Source organism: Sapajus apella, unplaced genomic scaffold (genome assembly GCF_009761245.1).
Source record: "Sapajus apella isolate SASKATOON/1434 unplaced genomic scaffold, GSC_monkey_1.0 scaffold75, whole genome shotgun sequence".
Lineage (NCBI taxonomy): Eukaryota > Metazoa > Chordata > Mammalia > Primates > Cebidae > Sapajus > Sapajus apella.
Genome location: NW_022437015.1, coordinates 5,859,528 through 5,882,992, shown reverse-complemented (window position 1 = coordinate 5,882,992; position 23,465 = coordinate 5,859,528). Strand labels below are relative to the sequence as shown.

At 36.2% G+C, this 23,465-nt stretch overlaps 1 pseudogene; it reads right to left on the bottom strand.

Annotated features, from left to right (window-relative positions):
* Positions 1-541: 541 nt before the first annotated feature.
* The window catches only part of LOC116532311, a 34,612-nt pseudogene continuing 11,688 nt past the window's right edge, over positions 542-23,465 (bottom strand).

Below are 23,465 nucleotides of genomic sequence, written 5' to 3'. Positions count from 1 at the left end.
CAATGAATAGGCCGAAATATAGTGACTGTAATGATAGGCATTAGTTGTAAGCGTCCCTTTTCAGACTCATAGCTCTTAGTGGTTGTCATGTTAATTAAAGAGAGAGGGAATGAGTGCATAAACCTTGTGAAAGTTATTGATGTCAACTCTATAGGGACTGGTCTTTTGGTTATCTAACCAATCACTATGTATTTTATTTTAAGTCACTCAACAGACATTCATTGAGCATCTATCATTTGCATGATGCTGGGAAAGCTCGACTAATTACACAGTCACCCGAGGCGGGTGGATCACGAGGTCAAGAGATCGAGACCATCCCGGTCAACATGGTGAAACCCCGTCTCTACTAAAAATACAAAAAAAATTAGCTGGGCATGGTGGCTCACACCTGTAGTCCCAGCTACTCGGGAGACTGAGGCAGGAGAATTGCTTGAACCCAGGAGACAGAGGTTGCGGTGAGCCGAGATCGCGCCATTGCACTCCAGCCTGGGTAACAAGAGCGAAACTCCGTCTCAAAAAAAAAAAAAACAAAGAAAAAGAAAGAGAAATATGCAGGCCCTAATCATTCTAGTAAGATAAACTAACAAATTCTTATTTTCCCTATAAGAAACTAGATTCAAATTCAATATGTCATAGAGTACAATAAATTGTGGATGCCCTCATGGACTTTAGAGTCTAGGAGAGAAAATGTGGTTTCACAGGAAAATAGAATTTGAGCTGAATCATAAATGATTTGTAAAACTACATAAACAGAGAGGAGGAAGAAAGGCATGCATGACAGGGAAACAATATGAACAGAGCCAGAAATGTGAATGTTTAATGATTTTTCAAGAGACTTTGAGTTTTTCATATTTTATATTTATGCGGGTTTGGTTATCCAATGTAATTAACCAGACCAGGGATTCTAGGAACTGCATTGAATGAAGAAAGTACTTTGAACCTTTTAAGACCCCTCAGCAAATCTAAACATGGCCAAACAATGGTGCTGGGTAACCTATTCCTGCTCTCAGCAGTTTGCTTTGCAATTTTAAAGGTCTTTTCCGTTTGTCTTAAATTACTTCCTTCCCAAAGTTCTAAAGACCTGGCTTCCCATCTACAGAATTATTTGTAGGGGACCCTGACTATGCAATATAGGATCACCATTGTTTCCCTAAGGCCGTGGTCAATCTCTGATATTTGAATTTTTCAGAGATCCATGGCCCTAAGCATAACTTACTATACTGGAAAATTGAACCTAACTAACTGATGGTAGGGGCCCAGTTAAATGGTTCCTTTCTGTTACCCTCAAGGGGCCTCAGTTAGTGTTGTCTTGACCCTGAGTGCTACTTCGAGCCTTCATTATTTTCTATGGCACAAATAGGGAATTTAAAATATTTATTAATATCCTCTGTGTTGCTACGAGTTGAGGAAGGCACTTTATCTCCCTTCCCTGATTTCATTCTTAATACTATCTGTTCTTTATGTGTCCTCATATTTAAATAGTCATTATGATTTTAAAAGAATTCTCATCTTCATTTCTTACTTGATCTTCACAACAGTCTTGTGAAGCAGAAAATGCAGATATCATTACATGATATAGCAGATGAGAAAACAGCTTCAGAGTGGTAAATTGTCTTGCTCAAGATCACACAGTTAAGAAAGAGAAGAGATAATACTAGAACCCAACTTTAATTAGTATCAAGTAGTTAAGTTGTAGACCCAATGTTGCCATTATTTAAACTCCTGTATATAGTGTTTCAGGGAACAGGAAGTGGAGAGACGGAGTTGGCATTTGACTGGCCCCAGAAATAATAGATCAGAGTTATTACGTATACTTCATTCTCTAGAACTAAGTATAAATAGGAGATTTCTGGAAAATTCTGATAGCTTGGAGTTGGTAAGCCAGTCTGTTTTCTTTGCTTCTCTAAACTTAATAGATAACGATCATTATTATGTTAAAAACAGGCTGATTTCAACAAATGGATTAATGTATCTCAAATAGGATTTCAAATACATGAGGGAATTTTCACAAAGTGCTCCTAAAGAGGAAGCAAGCAGTGGACAGAATGAGCAGTTGTTTTTTTAAGAGCATTATGACAAATAGAAAATAATCTAAGAGCAATAAAGAAGTAGTTTTGAATATACTAAATTTTTGATGAAACAAGTAATTATTTTGGAAATTTAATTATATCTGTGTGTGTGTGTGTGTGTGTGTGTGTGTGTGTGTGTGTGTGTGTGTATGTGTTGGGGGTGCGATACTTATATTCCAAGAAATTTTAGGCATCAAAACCAGCTAATACCTCAGTGATTCAGAACTCAAATATCTGGCAACCTCACCTATCTAAACACAGCTGACAGAGCCAGAAAGTAAGCACAATTAATCCCAAATTGACAGAATAGATGTCATAAAGTTCATAAACTAAAACCCACACTCTGTTCTATAGGAGATTTTCCCTTTTCTGCATATATTCTTTCCAAATAAAATCGTCAGGATTTCACTCATTTTTATTAAGTTAAAACTCTGTTCTAATTAGCTGGATTAGTGTTTTCAAAGCCACAGAAAATAAGAAAGAACTCATCAAAACAATAGAGACTGCTTCAGACAGGCGTGCTGAGTATAGCAAGAAATGGTATTAAGAACTTTAAAAGGTGGGGATGGAACCACTATATAAATATTAAAATTCATGGGGCTATTTTAGTGTATCTACAGACAATCCTATAAGTTTCAGTAGCCCTGAAAGAAGCAATGCATACAGTACAATAACTAATGTTTATAATGATGACCTTCAGTCACTCTGAAAAGAGTATATTAAATGTTAGGGTTGGTTCCCCTTAAATTAAAACAATACTATTACTAATAACAACAAAAATTTGAGCATTTGTAAATGTCTTTAGGGTTTAGAAAGTACTTTCTAAAAAATATGCCTCATATTTATTTCATCTAGTCCAGCCCTCCATGTACAGATAATGAAACTGAACCCAATGATAAATAACTTGCCCAAGGTCATATAGCTTATCAGTGGCAGACTTGAAACTAAGATCCTTGTCATATGAATCTGGATTAGTGTTTCCTTCATACATCATGGTCCCTTGTTTATAAAACTGCTTAAGTGGGTAGAAAATGCATATGTTTTAGAAATATATGCAACTAAACTGATGTTTTAAATGTTCTAGTATTTAAAGAGCTACACAATTATTTCTACAGAATACAATTTTCTAAAATACAGATCTCTAGCAGATTTCAGAACATCTAGGTTTTAGTCTGTTCCCTCTAACCCCATGGGGAATATTATCTGCTTTTGTTTTAACAAGTAATTGCTATAACAAAAAAGAAAATATAACAAGCCGTTTTGTGAATTTCTAATCTTATAAGTCCAAGAAAATAACCCTTTATAATTTTATTAAACTAACCACTGCTTTTTAAAGTATTATTTTAATAAAATCCAATATATGAAAAATTTAAGTTTCAAATTTTCCAATGGGAGTGATTTGTATTATAAAATGATTTAGTCACAGGGATTTTAAAAATAGAAAGTTTCCATTTGGCATTTATAATAAGATTCAGTTCACCCATGCTGTCCTTAAATATATCTTTACTTGTGAAAAATGAGGCTTAGCAGGAGTTTAGCACTGAAATAATACAGGCATGTATGTGATTTTTTAAAAAATTAACTCATTGATTTAAACATATCAAGTGAAGTTGTGACTGAGGTTGTATATACAGCAATCAATTTAGGCAGACTATAGCACAGTTGATTTTAATAAATAAGCAAAATGACTTAATTGTAAGCCTTGAAACTCAAGTTTGTGAAATAAATAAGGACATAACTTTATTTTTTGTTTAAGGTATATTCATTGTGTGAATCCCATGATAGTGTTGAGGTATGTGAGGTTTATCTGAATTGTTTATTTCTCAGAAGATTGAAAACAAAAATCTCATCCATATTCCAAGTTATAAGAATGTTGATTCCCATAACTCATATTGATATTAAAAAGCCTTTTCTCTATAATCTTGTTTGCTCAAGTAGTGAATATTTTCTAAGGAAATTTGTGGTCATACTGCTTTTCTGTACAATTTTCAATGTTCGGACAATTCACCTATGTCTACTTGTTTTCAATGTATATTTTGTTTGTTTCTCTCAGAAGAAGAAAGAAAGATTGGATCTGTTTCTGAGAAACAGGTGTGCAATTTATTCTGTTACTCATCATCTTCTGTAAGAAAAGATATTTTTTCACATGCTCCATAGAATAATATGTTTCCATTCTGATAGAAACTATATGCATGTATAATTTCTTCAGAAGGATCATTTTGAGGATAAAGGGAAGGAGCCATGTTTCTTTAAGATACTCAACAACAGCATTTTTAAAGAAAAATCTTCAAAGTGACATAGCTATACTAATAGAGCATATGGATTTTTCTAGTTAATTATTTGATTATGTTGTCTTGGAATTATTCAAACAGTAAATAGAGATAGTTTGAAGATCCTCCTCCCTCTGACAAATTTCTAAAGCACTGTCACTGCATCTCATACATGACTGAAGAACCAAGCTGCCATGATCTGAAAATTGGTCACAAAATTCTGAGGTCATAAAATAATACACAACTGGGTCAAGAAAACAATTCATATTTGCAAGACACAGGGAAATGGAGAGTGCTCTTAATAAAAAAGCAGTTCAAAAAGACATGTTCCTTCATCATCATAAAGAATGGGAAGTTGAGGTGGTAAGGAGTGTAACACAATGAACACCACTTCACACATCAGGACCATCTCCCAAGCCTTTTTCCTCTTTTTGGTACTTCTAGGGGAAACTTGGAATTCCCGTAAAGATTTTCTTGTTTTCCATGTGCAACAAGTAATAATTATAATGGGTAATACAAACCCTCCAAGTTCAGCTACAGTTACCATGACAGTGGAGGAAGCCATGCTAATGTGCTGAAGCTCTAAGTCAGCAAAGCAGTATTCAGTGCTGTTGGCTAAGTCAGTGCTTCTCAGAATGGAAAGTGATAAACAAGCAGTCCCCATGATGACCCAGATGGCAGCAGTGATACCCATGTCATACCTACACTTCCAGTCTCTAGCTCTGAGGCGCTTGAGGAGAAAGAAGCACCTCTGAAGACTGATGCATGTCAGGAAGCAAATGCTGGTATATATGTTGAGATACTTCAGGTAGAAGCACAGCAGGCTTAGGTCCCCCTGGAAAGGCCACTGGTGGCTGATGTAATAGTAAATATAGAGGGGTAAGGAAACACGTGTGCAGGTCAGCCACAGAGAGGTTGATCATGAAAATGAAGGCTTTATTTTTCTTGCTGATGAACTGACACAGAACCCACAAGGCCATAGTGTTGGCCAGAAGACCAGATATGAATATGAGGATATAGGTAGCCTCATAGAGAGAGCACTGAAATGGAGTTTGAAGATCAGTGCGTTTTGCTCTTGTGCTGTTTGTGCTGTTACTTCCCACCTTGAAGACTTACATTCCTTCCTTAGTAAAGCATTAGAATGACAATTTCTGCAGACAGTAGAGTAAAAATAGAGTCAAGGGCATGTCAGTTCATGTTTGGGTGTACAAATATATTTGATTTCTAATAAAGAAGAACTTGTGTAAACTTTTACAAATTCAAGGGTTCTACGTAAACTGAAAATAGCATGCCAATCTACAAATGGATAACAGTATTGAGGATGATATTTTCAAGAATCAAGAAGATTAGTATTTTGGCAATAACCTCAGTCGTATTTTACCTTAGTATTAACAGATAAGTAATCAAACTTGCAGACCTAACCAGCAGACAAGACCTCACTGCAAAATAGCCCCAAAACATAAATTTCAACACTGTCACGGGGTTACACATTTTAGTTTTACTGTGTTGATCTGTATTTTCAATCTTTAATTTCTAAACAAATTCCTCATCATCAACCCTGGGAGAGAGAAAATTTAATTCATTGTCAACTGCAACCTTGTAAAGAATTAGGTGACTGCAAGGCGAATCTGTGAACCTTTGTGAATAAGACATAGGATAGGATAGGAGCCTGGGGAAGGGTTGGCAGGTTACCAGGCCTCAGAATGATAGGGGCTTGGAAAAGACAGGGCTACTCAGATAAACTTTGCCTCCTTCAGAATTTTGCAGAGGGTAAATTTTGTCTTCCTTATATGTCATTGTACTTTTCAGAAGCTCCTATAACTAAAGTTCTGTGTTTATTAATAGAATTATGGTAACCTCAGACATTCACATTTATTGGGACTATTTTTGCAACCACTTTAGGCAACTACCAGAGTATGTAAAGGCCTAGAGTGTATCTGGTACTAGATACAGCAAAAAGCATCTATCTCTCTTTCAGCTCTCAGGTGAAGTCCTGTGAAAACTATTATTGTAGGAGGTTCAACTTTTAAAAATCAATTTTCTTCCTTTGGTGAGTCAAATCTGTTATATCATTTCAACCTATTTCTGCCTGTTAAGGCCAAATAAAATAAAGTCATGTTACACATGAAAGCTCTTCAGATATCTGAAGACAACAATTCTGTTCTCTCTCAAATCTTTCTTATTCAGGTTAAACACGCATTTCTAAATAATATAGCATGTTCCTTGCAGCTGATTTTCTTTCCTATCAGAACATTATGGCTTTTGGCAAAAAGCCACTACAATACAGTTTATTTTACCCTTGAAAATGACAGATGAACTACATAATTGTTTGACACTTTTAGCAAATATACGACTTATGTCTCTACTTGCAGAAACAAAATGATAAGTGGGGTGTTAATACTCCTTTGTACTTTTTGTTGCTTGCAAGCACAGTTAGAGTGCTACACAGTTTTACAGAATTAAAAAAAATAGAGAAAGTCTTTTTTTATTGCATTTTAGGTTTTGGGGTACATGTGAAGAATATGCAAGATTTTTGCATAGGTACACACATGGCAGTGTGATTTGCTGCCTTCCTCCCTTTCACCTATATTTGGCATTTCTGCCCATGCTATCTCTCCCCACCTCCCCACGCCGCATCCCTCCCCAATTTCCCCCCAACAGACCCCAGTGTGTAGTGCTCCCCTCCCTGTGTCCATGTGCTCTCATTGTTCAACACCCGCCTATGAGTGAGAACATGCGGTGTTTGATCTTCTGCTCTTCTGTCAGTTTGCTGAGAATGATGGTTTCCAGGTTCATCCATGTCCCTGCAAAGGACACGAACTCATCGTTTTTGATGGCTGCATAATATTCCATGGTGTATATGTGCCACATTTTCCCTGTCCAGTCTATCATGAATGGGCATTTGGGTTGGTTTCAGGCCTTTGCTATTGTAAACAGTGCTGCAATGAACATTGGTGTGCACGTGTCCTTATAGTAGAACGATTTATAATCCTTTGGATATATACCCAGTAATGGGATTGCTGGGTCAAATGGAATTTCTATTTCTAGGTCCTTGAGGAATCTCCACACTGTCTTCCACAATGGTTGAACTAATTTACACTCCCACCAACAGTGTAAAAGTGTTCCTATTTCTCCACATCCTCTCCAGCATCTGTTGTCTCCAGATTTTTTAATGATCGCCATTCTAACTGGCGTGAGATGGTATCTCAATGTAGTTTTGATTTGCATTTCTCTGATGACCAGTGATGATGAGCATTTTTTTCATATGTTTGTTGGCCTCATGTAATTCTTCTTTTGTAAAGTGTCTGTTCATATCCTTCGCCCACTTTTGAAAGGGCTTGATTTTTTCTTGTAAATCTGTTTTAGTTCTTTGTAAATTCTGGATATCAGCCCTTTGTCAGATGGTTAGACTGCAAAAATTTTTTCCCATTCTTAACATTAACTACCTGGTACTCAAGTGCAAAAGTAAATACACATTTTACAATAATTATTGAAATATGAGTTTGGAAGGCAGCATAGGATTTAAGACAGTGTCTAAAACATAACCAATTAAAAAGTGTACAAAAACAGTTTACCCACATACAACCCATACAGTGCCAAACAATCTGTTTGATATCTTTGCACTGACTAAATGGAGCGTCCGGATAGACTTTATTTACTGAACTGACAGTTCGTTGTAATAAAACAACTAGCTCATTTAGGCAAACAGCTGCTTTGAATAATTTTTTTTTTCTGTGAATTAGCTATTTTGTTGATTCAGCCAGTTAGCCTACTAAACTCTTTATTTCTAGCTAAAGATAAAAATATAAAAGTAGTAAAGCTTATTTTTATCTAAACTGTTTATTATATTCATCTAAAGATAGAGCCAAGACTATCTTTTCTTGTGGCTATTTATACATCGAATTAACTAAAATAACTGATTTTGTGTTCCGTACATTCAGTCTAAATTTTAAAATGTCATGTAAACTTGAGCCAGAACTAGTTTTAAAATAAAATTAAGAAAAAGTTAATATACATGGAGTTTTTAGTTTTGTTATAAAATGATTAACAGTCACTGGGTACCTAATTTGAACTACATGCTATGCTAAGTACTTTATATATACTGTGTCTCAATCTCTCATAACAATTTATGAAACAATAAAATATTATTGCTATTTTTCAGATGGAGAAACTGAGCCTCCAATAAAGGCATATTTCACTTAATCCAGGAAGCCCTTCTTAACCTCTGCACATCACAAGGCATTCCTCTAGCTGGCCACAGACTATCTATAGTTCTGATTATTTTCTTTAGTGAGAGTGCACTTAACAAATTCAGCATGCTATAGTTATGTGCCTTTCTATGGAGTCATTTTGTTTCCCTAAATATATAGCAATCTTCCACATATCAAAGATATTATCTTACTTCTTGCTTTCCTCTATAGTAAAGTGTCCAGTAAAGTGCCTTGAACATATAAAGGGTCCACTAAGTGCTTGTTGAGCAAATAACTGAATGCATGATGAATAAATGTATCTGAAAAAATAAAAAGGAGAACCCAATGAAAGGAACTGAATGAATATGGGATGAGGGTGGGGAGTTAGAATTTAGCTGTGGTGTTTGACCACTAGGTGTCATAACTATACCAAGATTCAAATGTCTTTTACCATTTAATGCGTAATTTGATTTAAAATCCCATTAAAGGAGAAATCATACAGGGAGAGAAGTACCAACTGCATCCTGTGTAACTTCAGAAGCAGAATCCTTTAAAGGGTCTTTTAGAGGGTTTGGGGTTATTTTTTTCAGCCTCCATACTGCCTCATATATTTCTCTAAAGATGTTTTTTCTTCTAAATGCATTCTAGATTCCTAGAATATTAGAGTTTTTAAAAGCCATCAAGATGTTCTGATGGAGTTATTTTGATTTGAGAAAAACAAGGCCAAAAAACGGGGCACTAAAATTTTCAAGTTCACACAGAAAGTTAGTGGCAAGAGCTCAACTAGGGTCACTTGCTTCATATAGCAGAGCAATTTCTACTTTTCTAAAAGCTTCTATGATGAAAACCATATTTTTGTTAATTAATAATAATGCAAATGTTGAGAAATAAACTGATGCCAGATTTTAGACCACTAACCACTACAGTGAATTTTTGTATTATGAATTAGTTTCTTCCAAATGTTCTAGGACAGATACAGTACTTTCTAAAATGAGTATTTCTAGTTACTAATGGTAAGATTGTATAAGAAGGCTGCTTAAAAATCTCAGATTAGATTATGTTGTTTTTAAACTTTCATTATTTCTCCACACAAGAAATAGTTTCACTTTAGAAAACAGAGATAAGCAAAATCAAAGAAATTTTATATCTTTCTATATTTGTGTGTATATATGTGTATGCATATATACATATGCATGTGTGGGTATAGAGATATAAAACCAGAATTTCCATTCTTAACATTTTGGTGTATAACTTTCCAAACTTATTTTTTTCTATGCAAATGGAGCTATAAATTAATATATACAGCTATTTTAACCAAATTTGACAAATACAGAAGTACAATTTTATAATCTTTTTAAATTTGTTTAATCATAATTATTGTAAATATTCTTCCACATCAATCAATAAATAATCATTTTAATGAATACTTAGAATTCCATTAGAATTATATACTACAATTTATTTAAGTAGTAGACATTGTGGTAGATTCTCAATTTTAACTATCAGAAACAATGCCTTGATAAACCTTTATTTTACACTCATTTTTGAACATTTGTGCAACTATTTCCTTTGGAAAAATACTTAGCGGAGTAATTGCTGGGCTTTTGATGCTAATACTAAATTATGCTTCAGGATGAAACCTCATAGGAAATTTCAAATTAAATGCTCTTTTTTACAACGTCACAATGTTACATCATGGGCTTTCCAAAATATATCAAATTTTGTTTAACTAAAAGAAAAAATATAGCGTAGAGAATTTTGACTCATTCTTAATTGTTTTGAATGAAAATTATATATTCATGGTGTACAAAATGATCTTTTGATATGAATACATTGAGGAATGTTTAAGTCAAGTTAATATATCTACCACCTCACATACCACTTTTTGATGAAACATATACAATCCACACTCTTAACAATTTTTAAGTATACTATACATTGTTATTATATTGCCATGCTGTACAATAGATCTCCAGGATTTATGACCCATTCTTTAAGGCCCAGCTCAAAAGTAAGTTAATCTACCTTGTCACAAATCATTTTAAACAGAGTTCATCATTCTCTTTTTATAACTGTGCTTTTCAAATTTAAGCATACCTCACAATCATCTGGAGATCTGTCTTACCCACAGAATTTCTGATTCAATAGTTCTGGAATGGGCCCCAAGAATTTGTATTTCTAAGAAGTTTCCATGTGATCGAGGGGGCACACTTTCAAAATCACTGACTTAACACACTGTTTATACCAACAAGGATTGTGTTTATCTGAGAGGCCGGCATATTATCTCCTTATAATTATTGTAAATCATCTAGTTAAATAAATAATTGATGTTTTCTTTTCGACTTTGAACATGAAAAAGTCACAGAAACGTTTTTAGCTACACTTTTATAAATGTGTAATATAATCTGGCCTGTTTATCCACGGTCGCTTATTTCTCCTGTTTAGACCATGTGGGAAAAAAGTGATGATAAAACAGAGCAAAGATAATGACAAAAATATTGCATTGTGTTTGATCCCATTTTTAAAAGAAAAAAAGCTTCTGCAGTTGGAAGTGTGACAGCGCTTTCAATACCATAGTGAAAAGTTAAGATTTTAATCAATATTTTTTTTACCACAATGGATCTTTAAGAAAGTTTAATAAACTTGTTCCTAAAAAATTCTTATCTAACAGACTCAATTAAAAAAAAAAAAAACTCCCAGAATAACCACTGTTTTATGGCCTATGCACTTATATAAAAAATGTTTCCAAAAATTCAAAACTACTATAAGATAAAAGATATATCATAGATAAATGAACTATGTCATCTCACAATTCCTATTTTCTTCTTTTTGGTGTCAGAAACTTAAAAACAGTAAGTTCAATCAAGGTAAAAAATGCATTGGTCTTAAAATTGTTCATCAGCTTTCAAAATCTAGCTGATATGAACTTTGTTAATTTATGATTAATTTTTAAGGAAAAAACATTTCTTTTTTAATTTTTTCCCATAAAAATTGCTGAGGCTTATGAATTTTCTCCCATACCCAACTTAAAATTTATCACCTAATTCTAATATATTTTGAATTCGGTTTTCTGAATTTATTTTTCTTTCTGATAGTCAAAACAGCATAGTGGATCCAACCACAGGCTTTGGAGTCAGACGTACCTGAGTTTGAATACAAGTTGCCTTGCTTATGAGTTGCTTTTCCTAATTTGTCTGATCCACAGCTTCTTCTACTGTACAATATATACCATTGTTTTGTACATTCAAAGACGTAAGCTATTTTATGCAATGCATATATCTGGTACATAGTAATGACACAATAAGAGTTGTTATTACCATAATTCATGTTGTGAAATTCTTCTGAATTCTTAAAAGATAAAATATAAATCCATTTCAAAATCCAGCTTAAGTTGCACATACCCAAGGAAGCTACTCTCAACTTCTCTAGTTTTTGTTAACATTAACTTTCTTGGATGTTTTGAAGTATCTCATAACTTAAACCACATGACATCAGTTTATAATAATAATTAAATTTTCTGAGATTTTCATATGGGCCAATCACCTTATATAAATATATATATTGTATCACTTAATCATAATTACAGTCATATAAAGATGGAGATACTGTCTTTATATTCATTTCACTATTGAGCAATTGCCAAATTTTTTTCCAATGGTTAAACTGCTAGTTTGTGATGGAACAGGGATTTAAAACCAATGAATCTGATTCCACAGTCTACATTAAAATGCCCTATTACCTACCATTAGTAAATTATTTGCTACTGTATCTAGGATATTGGTCTTGAGTATGAGCCTTCTGACATACATCTTCTCTTAAGCCCTGTGGAACACAGCCTAGACTGGTAGTTGGCAGAGAATCATGCTTTGAAAATCCTGCTCTGAATATTCATGGTTTGTTCACTGGCCTCTCCAGAATTTTCCCAGATTTCCTTCACAGGCACATATTTCTACTATGTTCTCCAGAGACTCAGACCCTTAAACTTGCTTCACAAGTAGAGAGCTCCATTTATTTCATTAAAATATTCCAATCTGTTCTGAAATACTAGCTCTGCAAAAAGCTTCCAAATAGATGGTAATCCATCTCGACTGGAGGCAACATTCTCTTTTCTCCAAATCCAGAATCAGTGTTTCTCACCTCTGCCTGGCAATGCCTACTAGACAGGTCTAGAAAGAGCCGATTGTTTCAGATAACAAAAGGCTTGGGAATGAAATATTCTCACTACCATTTTGCTCCTTTGGCTGTTGTTGAATTTCATGTTACTTACTGGGGACTGAGCCAGCAGAGAGGGTTGCAGAACACTACATCCCCAGAAAGGATACAAGGCCCACGTTGTTAGCTCAAGAGATGAAAGACTCTCCTCATAGAAAATGAAAATGATTATTTTAAATTTCACAATCATGACCTTATTTGGTGAGGCACAGGCACAAAATGGTGAAGTAACTTGACTAGGGATAAAGAAACTTGTTGCAAATTTGGCTTTAAAGTGTGCCTAGAAGCCAGCCCTTTCACTCTAATAACATTTCTATTTCACCTGGCTGGCTTCTTGATGAGAGAAGAAAGTGCTGAGTGGACCTCCTCAAAACCAGGAACACTGGTGGTAAGGGAAGGCATGGAACAGACAAGTTTTTCAGTGGAAAGGAGAGATGCGCATCAAAAGGAATTCTTGACTACACTAATTTAGCCTTTTTTTTTTTTTTGCAGACATGCTGAATTATTATTTAATTGAATTAATTGTTTAATTAATTTTTAATTGTATTTTACTTTAAGTTCTGGAATACACGTGCAGAACGTGCAGATTTGTTACATAGCTATACATATGCCATGGTGGTTTGCTGCACCTATCAACCTATCACCTAGGTTTTTAGCCCCGCAGGCATTAGGTATTTGTCCTGATGCTATCCCTCCCCTTGACCACCTTCCCCAGACAGGCCCAAGTGTGTGATGTTCCCCTCCCTGTTTTCATATGTTCTCATTGTTAAATTCCCATTTAGAAGGGAGAACATTTGGTGTTTGGTTTTCTGTTCCTGTGTTAGTTTGCTCAGAATAACGGCTTCCAGCTTCATCCATGTTCCTGCAAATGACATGATCTCATTATATTTTATGGCTGCATAAAAAAGAATGCAAAGACTTGGTTGGTTCTAAGTCTTTGCTATTGTAAAAAGTGCTGCAATAAACATATGTGTGCATGTCTCTTTATAGTAGAATGATTTATAATCAGGTGTATACCAAGTAATGTGATTGGTAGGTCAAATGATATTTCTGGTTCTAGAACCTCGAGGAATTGCCACACTGATGTCCACAGTGGTGGAACTAATTTACACTCCCACCAACAGTGCAAAAGCATTCCTGTTTCTCTGCATGCACTCCAGCATCTGTTGTTTCCCAACTTTTTAATGATCACATTCTAACTGGTATAAGATGGTATCTCATTGTTTGATTTTCATTTCTCTAATGACCAGTAATGATAAGATTTTTTTTCATGTTTGTTGGCTGCATAAAGGTCTTCTTTTGAGAAGTGTCTGTTCATAACCTTCACCCACTTTTCAATGGGGTTGTTTTTTTTTTTCTTGTAAATTTGTTGTAGTTTCTTGTAGATTCTGGATATTAGCCCTTTTGTCAGATGGGTAGATTGCAAAAATTTTCTCCCATTCTGCAGGTTGCCTATTCACTCTGATGATAGTTTCTTTTGCTGTGCAGAAGGTCTTTAATTTAACTAGATCCCATTTGTGAATTTTGGCTTTTGTTGCCACTGCTTTTGGTGTTTCAGTCATGAAGCCTTTGCCCATGTCTATGTCCTGAATGGTATTGCCTAGGTTTTCTTCTAAGGTTCTTATGGTTTTAGTCTTATGTTTAAGTCTTTAATTCATCTTGAGTTAATTTTGTATAAGGTGTAAGGAAGGGGTCCAGTTTCAGTTTTCTGCATATGAATAGCAAGTTTTCCGAACACCATTTATTAAACAGCGAATCTTTTCCCCATTGCCTGCTGCTTGTTTTTGTCAGGTTTGTCAAAGATCAGATGGTTGTAGTTGTATGACATTATTTCTGAGGCCTCTGTTTTGTCCCATTGGTCTATATAACTATTTTTGTACCAGTAATATACTGTTTTTGTTACCGTAGCCTTGTAGTATAGTTTGAAGTAAGGTAGCGTGATGCCTCCAGCTTTGTTATTTTTGCTTAGAATTGTCTTGGCTCTATGGGTTCTTTCTGGTTCCATATTAAATTTAAAGTAGTATTTACTAATTCTGTGAAGAAAGTCACTGGCAGCTTGATGGGGATAGCATTGAATCTATAAGTTTCTTTGGGCAGTATGGACATTTTCACGATGTTGATTCTTCCTATCCATGAGCATGGGATGTTTTTCCATTTGTTTCTGTCCTCTTTTATTTCCTTAACCAGAGGATTGTAGTTCTCCATGATGAGGTCCTTCACATATCTTGTAAGTTGCATTCCTAGGTATCTTATTCTCTTTGCAGCAATTGTGGATAGGAGTTTACTCATGACTTGGCTCTATGTCTATTATTGGTGTATAGGAATACTTATGATTTTTGCACGTTGATTTTGCATCCTGAGACTGCTGAAGTTGCTTATCAGCTTAAAGAGATTTTGGGCTGAGATGATGAGGTTTTCTAAATATACAGTCAGTCATCTGCAAACAGCAACAGTTTGACCTCCTCTCTTCCTATTTGAATACCGTTTATTTCCTTCTCTTGCCTGATCGCCCTGGCCAGAACTTCAAATACTATATTGAACAGGAGTGGTGAGATAGAGCATCCTTGCCTTCTGCCGATTTTCAAAGGAAATGCTTCCAGCTTATGCCCATTTAATATGATATTGGCTGTAAGTTTGTCATGAATAGATTTTATTATTTTGAGATAGGTGCCATCAGTACCTAGTTTATTGAGAGTTTTTAGCATGAAGTGATGTTGAATTTTTTCAATGACCCTTTTCTGCATTTATTGAGATAATCATGAGGTTCTTGTCATTGGTTCTGTTTATGTGATGGATTATATTTATTGATTTGCATATGTTGAACCAGCCTTGCATCACAGGGATGAAGCTGACTTGATCATGGTGGATAAGCTTGTTTATTTATTATATTTTAAGTTCTGGGGTACATGTGCAGATCATGCAGGTTTGTTACATAGCTATACAAGTGCCATGGTGGTGGTTTGCTGCATCCATCGCCCTATCATCGACATTAGGTAATTCTGTTAATGTGATCCCTCCCCAATTCCCCTATACCCCTGCTATTTCTTCCTTAGCCCCCACCCTCTAGGCCCTGGTGTATGATGTTCCCCTCCCTGTGTTCATGTGCTATCATTGTTCAACACCCACTTATAAGTGAGAACATGCAGTATTTGGTTTTCTGTCCTTGTGTTAGTTTGCTGAGAATGATGGTTTCCAGTTTCATCCATGTCCCTGCAAAGGACATGAACTCATCCTTTTTATAGCTACATAGTATTCCATAGTGTATATGTGCCACATTTTCTTTATTCAGTCTATCATTGATGGACATTTGGGTTGGTTCCATGTCTTTGCTATTGTGAGCAGTGCCACAATAAACATACATGTGCTTGTCTCTTTATAATAGAATGATTTATAATCCGTTGGGTATATACCCAGTAATGGGATTGATGGATCAAATGGTATTTCTAATTCCAGGTCCTTAAGGAATTGCCACACTGTCTTCCACAATAGTTGAATTAATTTACACTCCCATCAACAGAGTAAAAGCATTCCTATTTCTCCACATCCTCTCCAGCAACTGTTGTCTCCTGGTGTTTTGATAATCACCATTCTAACTGGCATGAGGTGGTATCTCAATATAGTTTTGATTTGCATTTCTCTAATGACCATTGATTATGAGTTTCTTTTTCATATAATGTTGGCTGCATAAATGTCTTCTTTTGAAATGTGTCTGTTGATATACTTTGCCCACTTTTTGATGGGATTTTTTTTCTTGTAAATTTATTTAAGTTCTTCGTAGATTCTGGATATTAGCCCTTTGTCAAATGGGTAGATTACAAAAATTTTTTCCATTCTGTTGGTTGCTGGTTTACTCTATTGATAGTTACTTTTGCTGTGCAGAAGCTCTTTAGTTTAATTAGATCCCATTTGTCTATTTTGGCTTTTGTTGCCATTGCTTTTAGTGTTTTTGTCATGAAGTCCTTACCCATGCCTTTGTCCTGAATGGGATTGCCTTGGTTATCTTCTTGATTTTTTATGGTGTTAGGCCTCATGTTTAAATCTTTAATCCATCTAGAGTTATTATTGTATAAGGTGTAAGGAAGGAGTCCAGTTTCAACTTTCTGCTTATGGCTAGCCAGTTTTCCCAACACCATTTATTAAAAAGGGAATCCTTTCCCCATTGCTTGTTTTTGTCAGGTTTTTGTCAGTTTTGTCAAAGATCAGATGGTCGTAGGTGTGTGGCATTACTTCTGTGGCCTCTGTTCCATTGGTCTATATCTCTGTTTTGGTACCAGTACCATGCTGTTTTGATTACTGTAGCCTTGTAGTATAGTTTGAGGTATACTATAGTTGAAGTCAGGTAGCATGATGCTTCCAGCTTTGTTATTTTTTTGCTTAGGATTGTCTTGGCTATGTGGGCTCTTTTTTGGTTCTATATAAAGTTTAAGGTGTTTTTTACAATTCTGTGAAGAAAGTCATTGGTAGTTTGATGGAGATACCATCAAATCTATAAATTACTTTGGGAAGTATGATCATTTTCACAATATTGATTCTTCCTAACCATGAGCATAGAATGTTTTTCCATATGTTTGTGTTCTCTCTTATTTCCTTAAGCAGTGGTTTGTAGTTCCTTTTGAAGAGGTCCTTCACATGCCTTGTTAGTTGTATTCCTGGGTATCTTATTCTCTTTCTAGCAATTGTGAATGGGACTTCACTCATGATTTGGCTGTTTGTCTGTTACTGGTTTACAGGAATGCTTGTGGTTTTTGCACATAGATTTTGTATACTAAGACTTTGCTGAAGTTGCTTATCAGCTCATGGAGATTTTGAGCTTAGACAATGGGATTTTCTAAATATACAGTCATGTCATCTGCAAACAGGGACAATTTGTCATCCTGTCTTCCTATTCAAAGATTCTTTATTTCTTTTCCTTGCTTGATTGCTCTGACCAGAACTTCCAATACTATGTTGAATAGGAGTGGTGAGATCCTTGTCTTGTGCCAGTTTTCAAAGGGAATGCTTCCAGTTTTTGCCCATTCAGTATGATATTGGCTGTGGGTTTGTTATAAGTAGCTCTTATTATTTTGAGATTCGATCCATCAATACCTAGTTTATTGAGAGTTATTAGCATAAAGTGCTGTTGAATTTTGTCAAAGGCTTTTTCTGCATCTATTGAGATAATCATGTGGTTTTTGTCTTTGGTTCTCTCTACGTAATGGATTACATTTATAGATTTGCAGATGTTGAACCAGCCTTGCATGCCTGGGATGAAGCTGTGTTTATCGTGATGGATAACCTGTTTGAGTGCTGTTGAATTCAGTTTACCACTATTTTATTGGCTTTTGTTGCCATTGCTTTTTCTATTGTTTGCATCAATGTTCCTCACGGATTTTGGCCTGAAATTTTCTTTTTTAGTTGTGTCTCTGCCATGTTTTGGTATCACGATGATGTTGGTCTCATAAAATGAGTTAGGGAGGATTCGCTTTTTTTGTATTGTCTGAAAGAGTTTCAGAAAGAATGGTACCAGCTCCTCTTTGTACGTCTGGTAGAAATCGATTGTGGATCCGTCTGGACCTGGAATTTTTTTGGTTGCTAGGCTATTAATTGCTGCCTTTATTTCAGACCTTGTTATTCTTCTATTCAGGAATTCAACTTCTTCCTGGTTTGGTCCTGGGAGGGTGTACATGTCCAGGAATGCATCGGTTCTTCTATATTTACTGGTTTATTTGCATAGACATGTTTGTAGTAATCTCTGATGGTAGTTTGTATTTCTGTGGGATCAGTGGTGATGTCCCCTTTATCATTTTTTTACTGCATCTATTTGAATCTTCTCTCTTTTATTAGTCTGAGTAGCAGTCTATCTATTTTGTTGATCTTTTCAAAAAACCAGCTCCTGGATTTATTGACTTTTTGAAGGTTTTGTGTGTGTGTGTGTGTGTGTGTGTGTGTGTGTCTATCTCCTTCAGTTCTGCTTTGATCTTAGTGATTTCTTGCCTTCTTCCAGCTTTTGAATTTGTTTGTTCTTGCTCCTCTAGTTCTTTTAATCATGACATTAGGGTGTCAATTTTATATCTAACCTTGCTTCTCTGGTGGACAGTTAGTGCTATAAATTTCCCTCTAGACACTGCTTTAAATGTGTCCCAGAGCCTCTGGTATGTTGTGTCTTTGTTCTCATTGGTTTCAAAGAGCATCTCCTTGATTTCATTATTTACCCAGTAGTCATTCAGGAGCAGGTTGTTGAGTTTCCATGTAGTTGTGTGGTTTTGAGTGAGTTTCTTAATCCTGAGTTCTAATTTGATTGCACTGTGGTCTGGGAGACTGTTATTATTTCTGTTATGTTGCACTTGCTGAGGAGTGTTTTATTTCCAATTATTTGGCCAATTTTTGAATAAGTGTGATGTGGTGCTAAGAAGAATGTGTATTATGTGATTTTGGGGTGGAGAGTTCTGTAGATGTCTATTAGGTCTGCTTGGTCCAGATCTGAGTTGAAGTCCTGAATATCCTTATTAATTTTCTGTCCTGTTGATCTGCCTAGAGTTGACAGTAGGGTGTTAAGATCTCCCACTACTATTGTGTGGGAGTCTAAGCTTTTTGATGTGCTGCTAGATTTGGTTTGCCAGTATTTTATTGAGGATTTTCACACTGATCTTCATCAGGGATATACTCCTGAAATTTTCTTTTCTTTTCTGTTGTGTCTCTGTCAGGTTTTGGTATCAGGATGATGTTGGCCTCATAAAAATAGTTAAAGAAGAGTCCCTCTTTTTCTGTTTTTTGGAATAGTTTCAGAAGAGCTGGTACCAGCTGCTCTTTGTACCTCTGACAGAATTCAGCTGTTAATCCATCTTGTCCTGGGTTTTTTTTTTTTTTTTTTTTTTGGTTGGTAGGCTACTAATCACTGCCTCAATTTCAGAACTTATAATTGGTCTATTCATGGATTCGTCTTCTTCCTGATTTAGCTTGGGGAGGGTGTATGTGTCCAGGAATTTATCTATTTTTTGTAGATTTTCTAGTTTACTTGCATAGAGGTATTTATAGTATTCTCTGATGGTAGTTTGTATATCTGCAGGATCAGTAGTGATATCCCCTTTATTATTTATTGTGTTTATTTGATTCTTCTCTATTTTCTTCTTTATGAGTCTAGCTAGTGGTCTATATGTTTTTTACTTTTTTTCAACAAATCAGCTCCTGGATTCTTTGATTTTTAAAGTTTTTTTTCGTGTATCTCCTTCAGTTCTGCTCTGATCTCAGTTATTTCTTGTCTTCTGCTAGCTTTTTAATTTGTTTGCTCTTACTTCTCTAGTTATTTTAATTGCAATGCTAAGGTGTCAGTTTTAGACCTTTCCAGCTTTCTGATATGGGCATTTGGTACTTTAAATTTCCCTCTGAACACTGCTTAGGTGTGTCCCAGAGATTGTGCTACGTTGTGTCTTTGTTCTCACTGGTTTCAGAGAACTTTGTTGTTTCTAGCTTAATTTCATTATTTAGCCAGGAGTCATTCAGGAGCATGTTGTTCAATTTCTATGCAGTTGTGCAGTTTTGAGTGAGTTTCTTAATACTGAGTTCTAATTTGATAGCACTGTGGACTGACAGACTTTGTTATTATTTCCGTTCTTTTGCGTTTGCTGAGGAGCATTTTACTTCCAATTATCTGGTCAATTTTAGAATAAGTGCCATGTGGCACTGAGAAGAATGTATATTCTGTTGATTTGGGGTGCAGAGTTCTGTATATGTCTATTAGGTTCATTTGATTTAGAGATGAGTTGAAGTCCCGATTATCCTTGTTAACTTTCTGTCTCATTGATCTGTCTAATATTGACAGTGGGGTGTTAAAGTCTCCCACTATTATTGTGTGGGAGTCTAAGTCTCTTTGGACATCTCTAAGACCTTGTTTTATGAATCTGGGTGCCCCTGTATTGGGTGTATATATATTTAGGAGAGTTATCTCTTATTGCATTGAGTTTTTTACTATTATGTAGTGTCTTTGTTTGTCTTTGTTGATCATTGTTTGTTTCAAGTCTGTTTTATCAGAGATTTTTTTTGCTTTCCATTTGCTTGGTAAATATTTTTCCATCCCTTTATTTTGAGACTATGTGTGTCTTTGCATGTTAAATGGATATCCTGATTACAGCACAGCAATGGGTCTTAACTCTTTATCCAATCCAATTTGCATTTTGGTGTCTTTTAATTGGTACATTTTACCCATTTACATTTAAGGTTAATATTGTTATGTGTGAAATTGATCCTGTCATCATGGTACTAGCTGCTTATTTTGCACATTAGTTGATGCAGTTTCTTCATAGCATCATTGGCCTTTATATTTTGGTGTGCTTTTGCAGTGGGTGGTACTGGTTTTTTCTTTCCATATTTAATGCTTCCTTCAGAAATTCTTGTAAGGCAGGTCTGGTGGTGACAAAATCCCTCAGTATTTGCTTGTCTGGAAATGATTTTATTTCTCCTTCACTTATGAAACTTAGTTTGACTGGATATAAAATTCTTGGTTGAAAATTCTTTTTTTAAAAAATGTTGAATATTGGCCCTTACTATCTTCTGCCTGGTAGGGTTTCTGGAGAAAGATCCACCCTTAGTCTGATGAGATTCCCTTTGTAGGTGACCTGAACTCTCTCTCTGTCTGCCCTTAACGTTTTTTCCTTCATTTTAACCTTGGAGAATCTGGCCATTATATGTCTTGGGCGTCCTCTTCTTGTGTAGTATCTTAGTGGTGTTCTCTGTATTTCCTGAATTTGAAATGTTAGCCTGTCTTGCTAGGTTGGGGAAGTTCTCCTGGATAATAACCTGAAGTGTGTTTCTGAACTTGGTTCCATTCTCCCTGTGACTTTCAGGTACACCAATTAACCATAGCTTGGTCTTTTCACATAGTACCATATTTCTTGGAGGCTTTGTTCATTCCATTTTATTATTTTTTCTCTAATCTTGGCTTCATGCCTTATTTTAGCAAAGTGATCTTCAATCTCTGATATTCTTTCTTCTACTTGATTGATTCAGCTATTGATACTTGTGTATGCTTTATGAATTTCTTGTGCTGTGTTATTCAGCTCCATCAGGTTATATGTTTCTCTCTAAACTGGTTATTCTAGTTAGCAGTTCCTGTAACCTTTTATCAAGATTCTTAGCTTCCCTGCATTGGGTTAGAACATGCACCTTTAGCTCAGAGGAGTGATTTTACTACTTCCCTTCTGAAGCCTACTTCTATCAGTTTGTCAATCTCATTCTCTGTCCAGTTTTTTGCCTTCGTTGGAGAGGAGTTGTGATCATTTGAAGAAGAGGCAGCCTGGTTTTTGGAATTTTTCGCGTTTTTGTGCTAGTTTTTCCTCATATTTGTGGGTTCATCTACCTTTGATCTTTGAGGCTAATGACCTTTCGATGGTTTTTTTGTGTGTGGTGGTACTTTACGTTGATGTTGTTGCTTTCTGTTTGTTAGTGTTTCTTCTAATAGTCAGGCCCCTCTTCTGGAAGTCTGCTGCAGTTTGCTGGAGGTTCATTTCAGAAACTATTAACCTGGATATCACCAGTGGAGGCTGCAGAACAGCAAAGATTCCTTCCCACTCCTTCCTCTGGAAGCTTCATCCCAGAGGGGCACTGGCCTGATGGCAGCCAGAGCACTCCTGTATGAGGTGTTTGTCATCCTGTTGGAAGGTATCTCCCAGTCACGAGGCACGAGGGTCAGGGACCCACTTGAAGAGGCAGTCTGTCCCTTAGTAGAGCCCCTGTGCTGTGCTGGGAGAATCCCCATTGTCAGGATCAGCTGCTTACTTCAGAGGCAGCAGGCAGGAAAGATTAAATCCACTGAAGCTGTGTCCACAGCTGCCACTTCCCAGAGATGCTCTGCCCTGGAGAGATGAGAGTTTTATCTATAAACCCCCGACTTGGGTTGCTGCATTTCCTTCAGAGATGCCTTTCCCAGTGAGGAGGAATCTAGAGAAGCAGTCTGGTCATAGCTGTTTTGCTTGATTTTGGTGAATTCTGCTTAGTCTAAACCTCCCAGTCTCCTTAGCACTGTCAGTGGAAAACTGCCTACTGTAGCCTCCATAATGGCAGATAAACCTCCCTGCAGCAAACTTGATTGTCCCTGGTGGACTCCAGACTGCTGTACTGGCAGTGAGAATCTCAAGCCAGTGGCTCTTAGCTTTCAGGGCTCTGTGGGAATGGGACCCCCTGAATGAGACCACTTGGCTCCCTGGCTTCAGCCCCCTTTCCAAAGGAGTAAACCGTTCTCTCTTGCTGAGGTTCCAGGCACCACAGGGGAAAACAGGAAAAGAAAAAAAAAAAAAAAAAAAAAAAAAAAAAAAAAACTCCTGCAGCTAGCTTGGTGCCTCCCCTGACAACTGCTTAGTTGTGTGCTTGAAACCCATAGCCCTGGTGGTGTAGGTTCATGAAAGAGTCTCCTGATATGCAGATTGCAAAAGCCATGGGAAAAGCGTAATACCTGAGCCAGGTAGCAGAGTCCCTCATGGCTCCCCTTGGCTGGCTGAAGAAGGTACCCCACTCCATGAACTTCTTGGGTGAAGTGACAGCCCACCCTGCTTCTGCTCCCTTTCTGTGGGTTGCACCCACTGCCTAACCAGTCTCAATGAGATGAACTGGGTACCTCAGTTGGAAATGCAGAAATCACTCACCTTCTGTATTGGTCTTACTGGGAGCTGCAGACCGAAGCTGTTTATATTTGGCCATCTTGGCCCCTCCCTACTAATTTAGCCTTTCTTGTCAACCCCAACTTGTAACAGTGA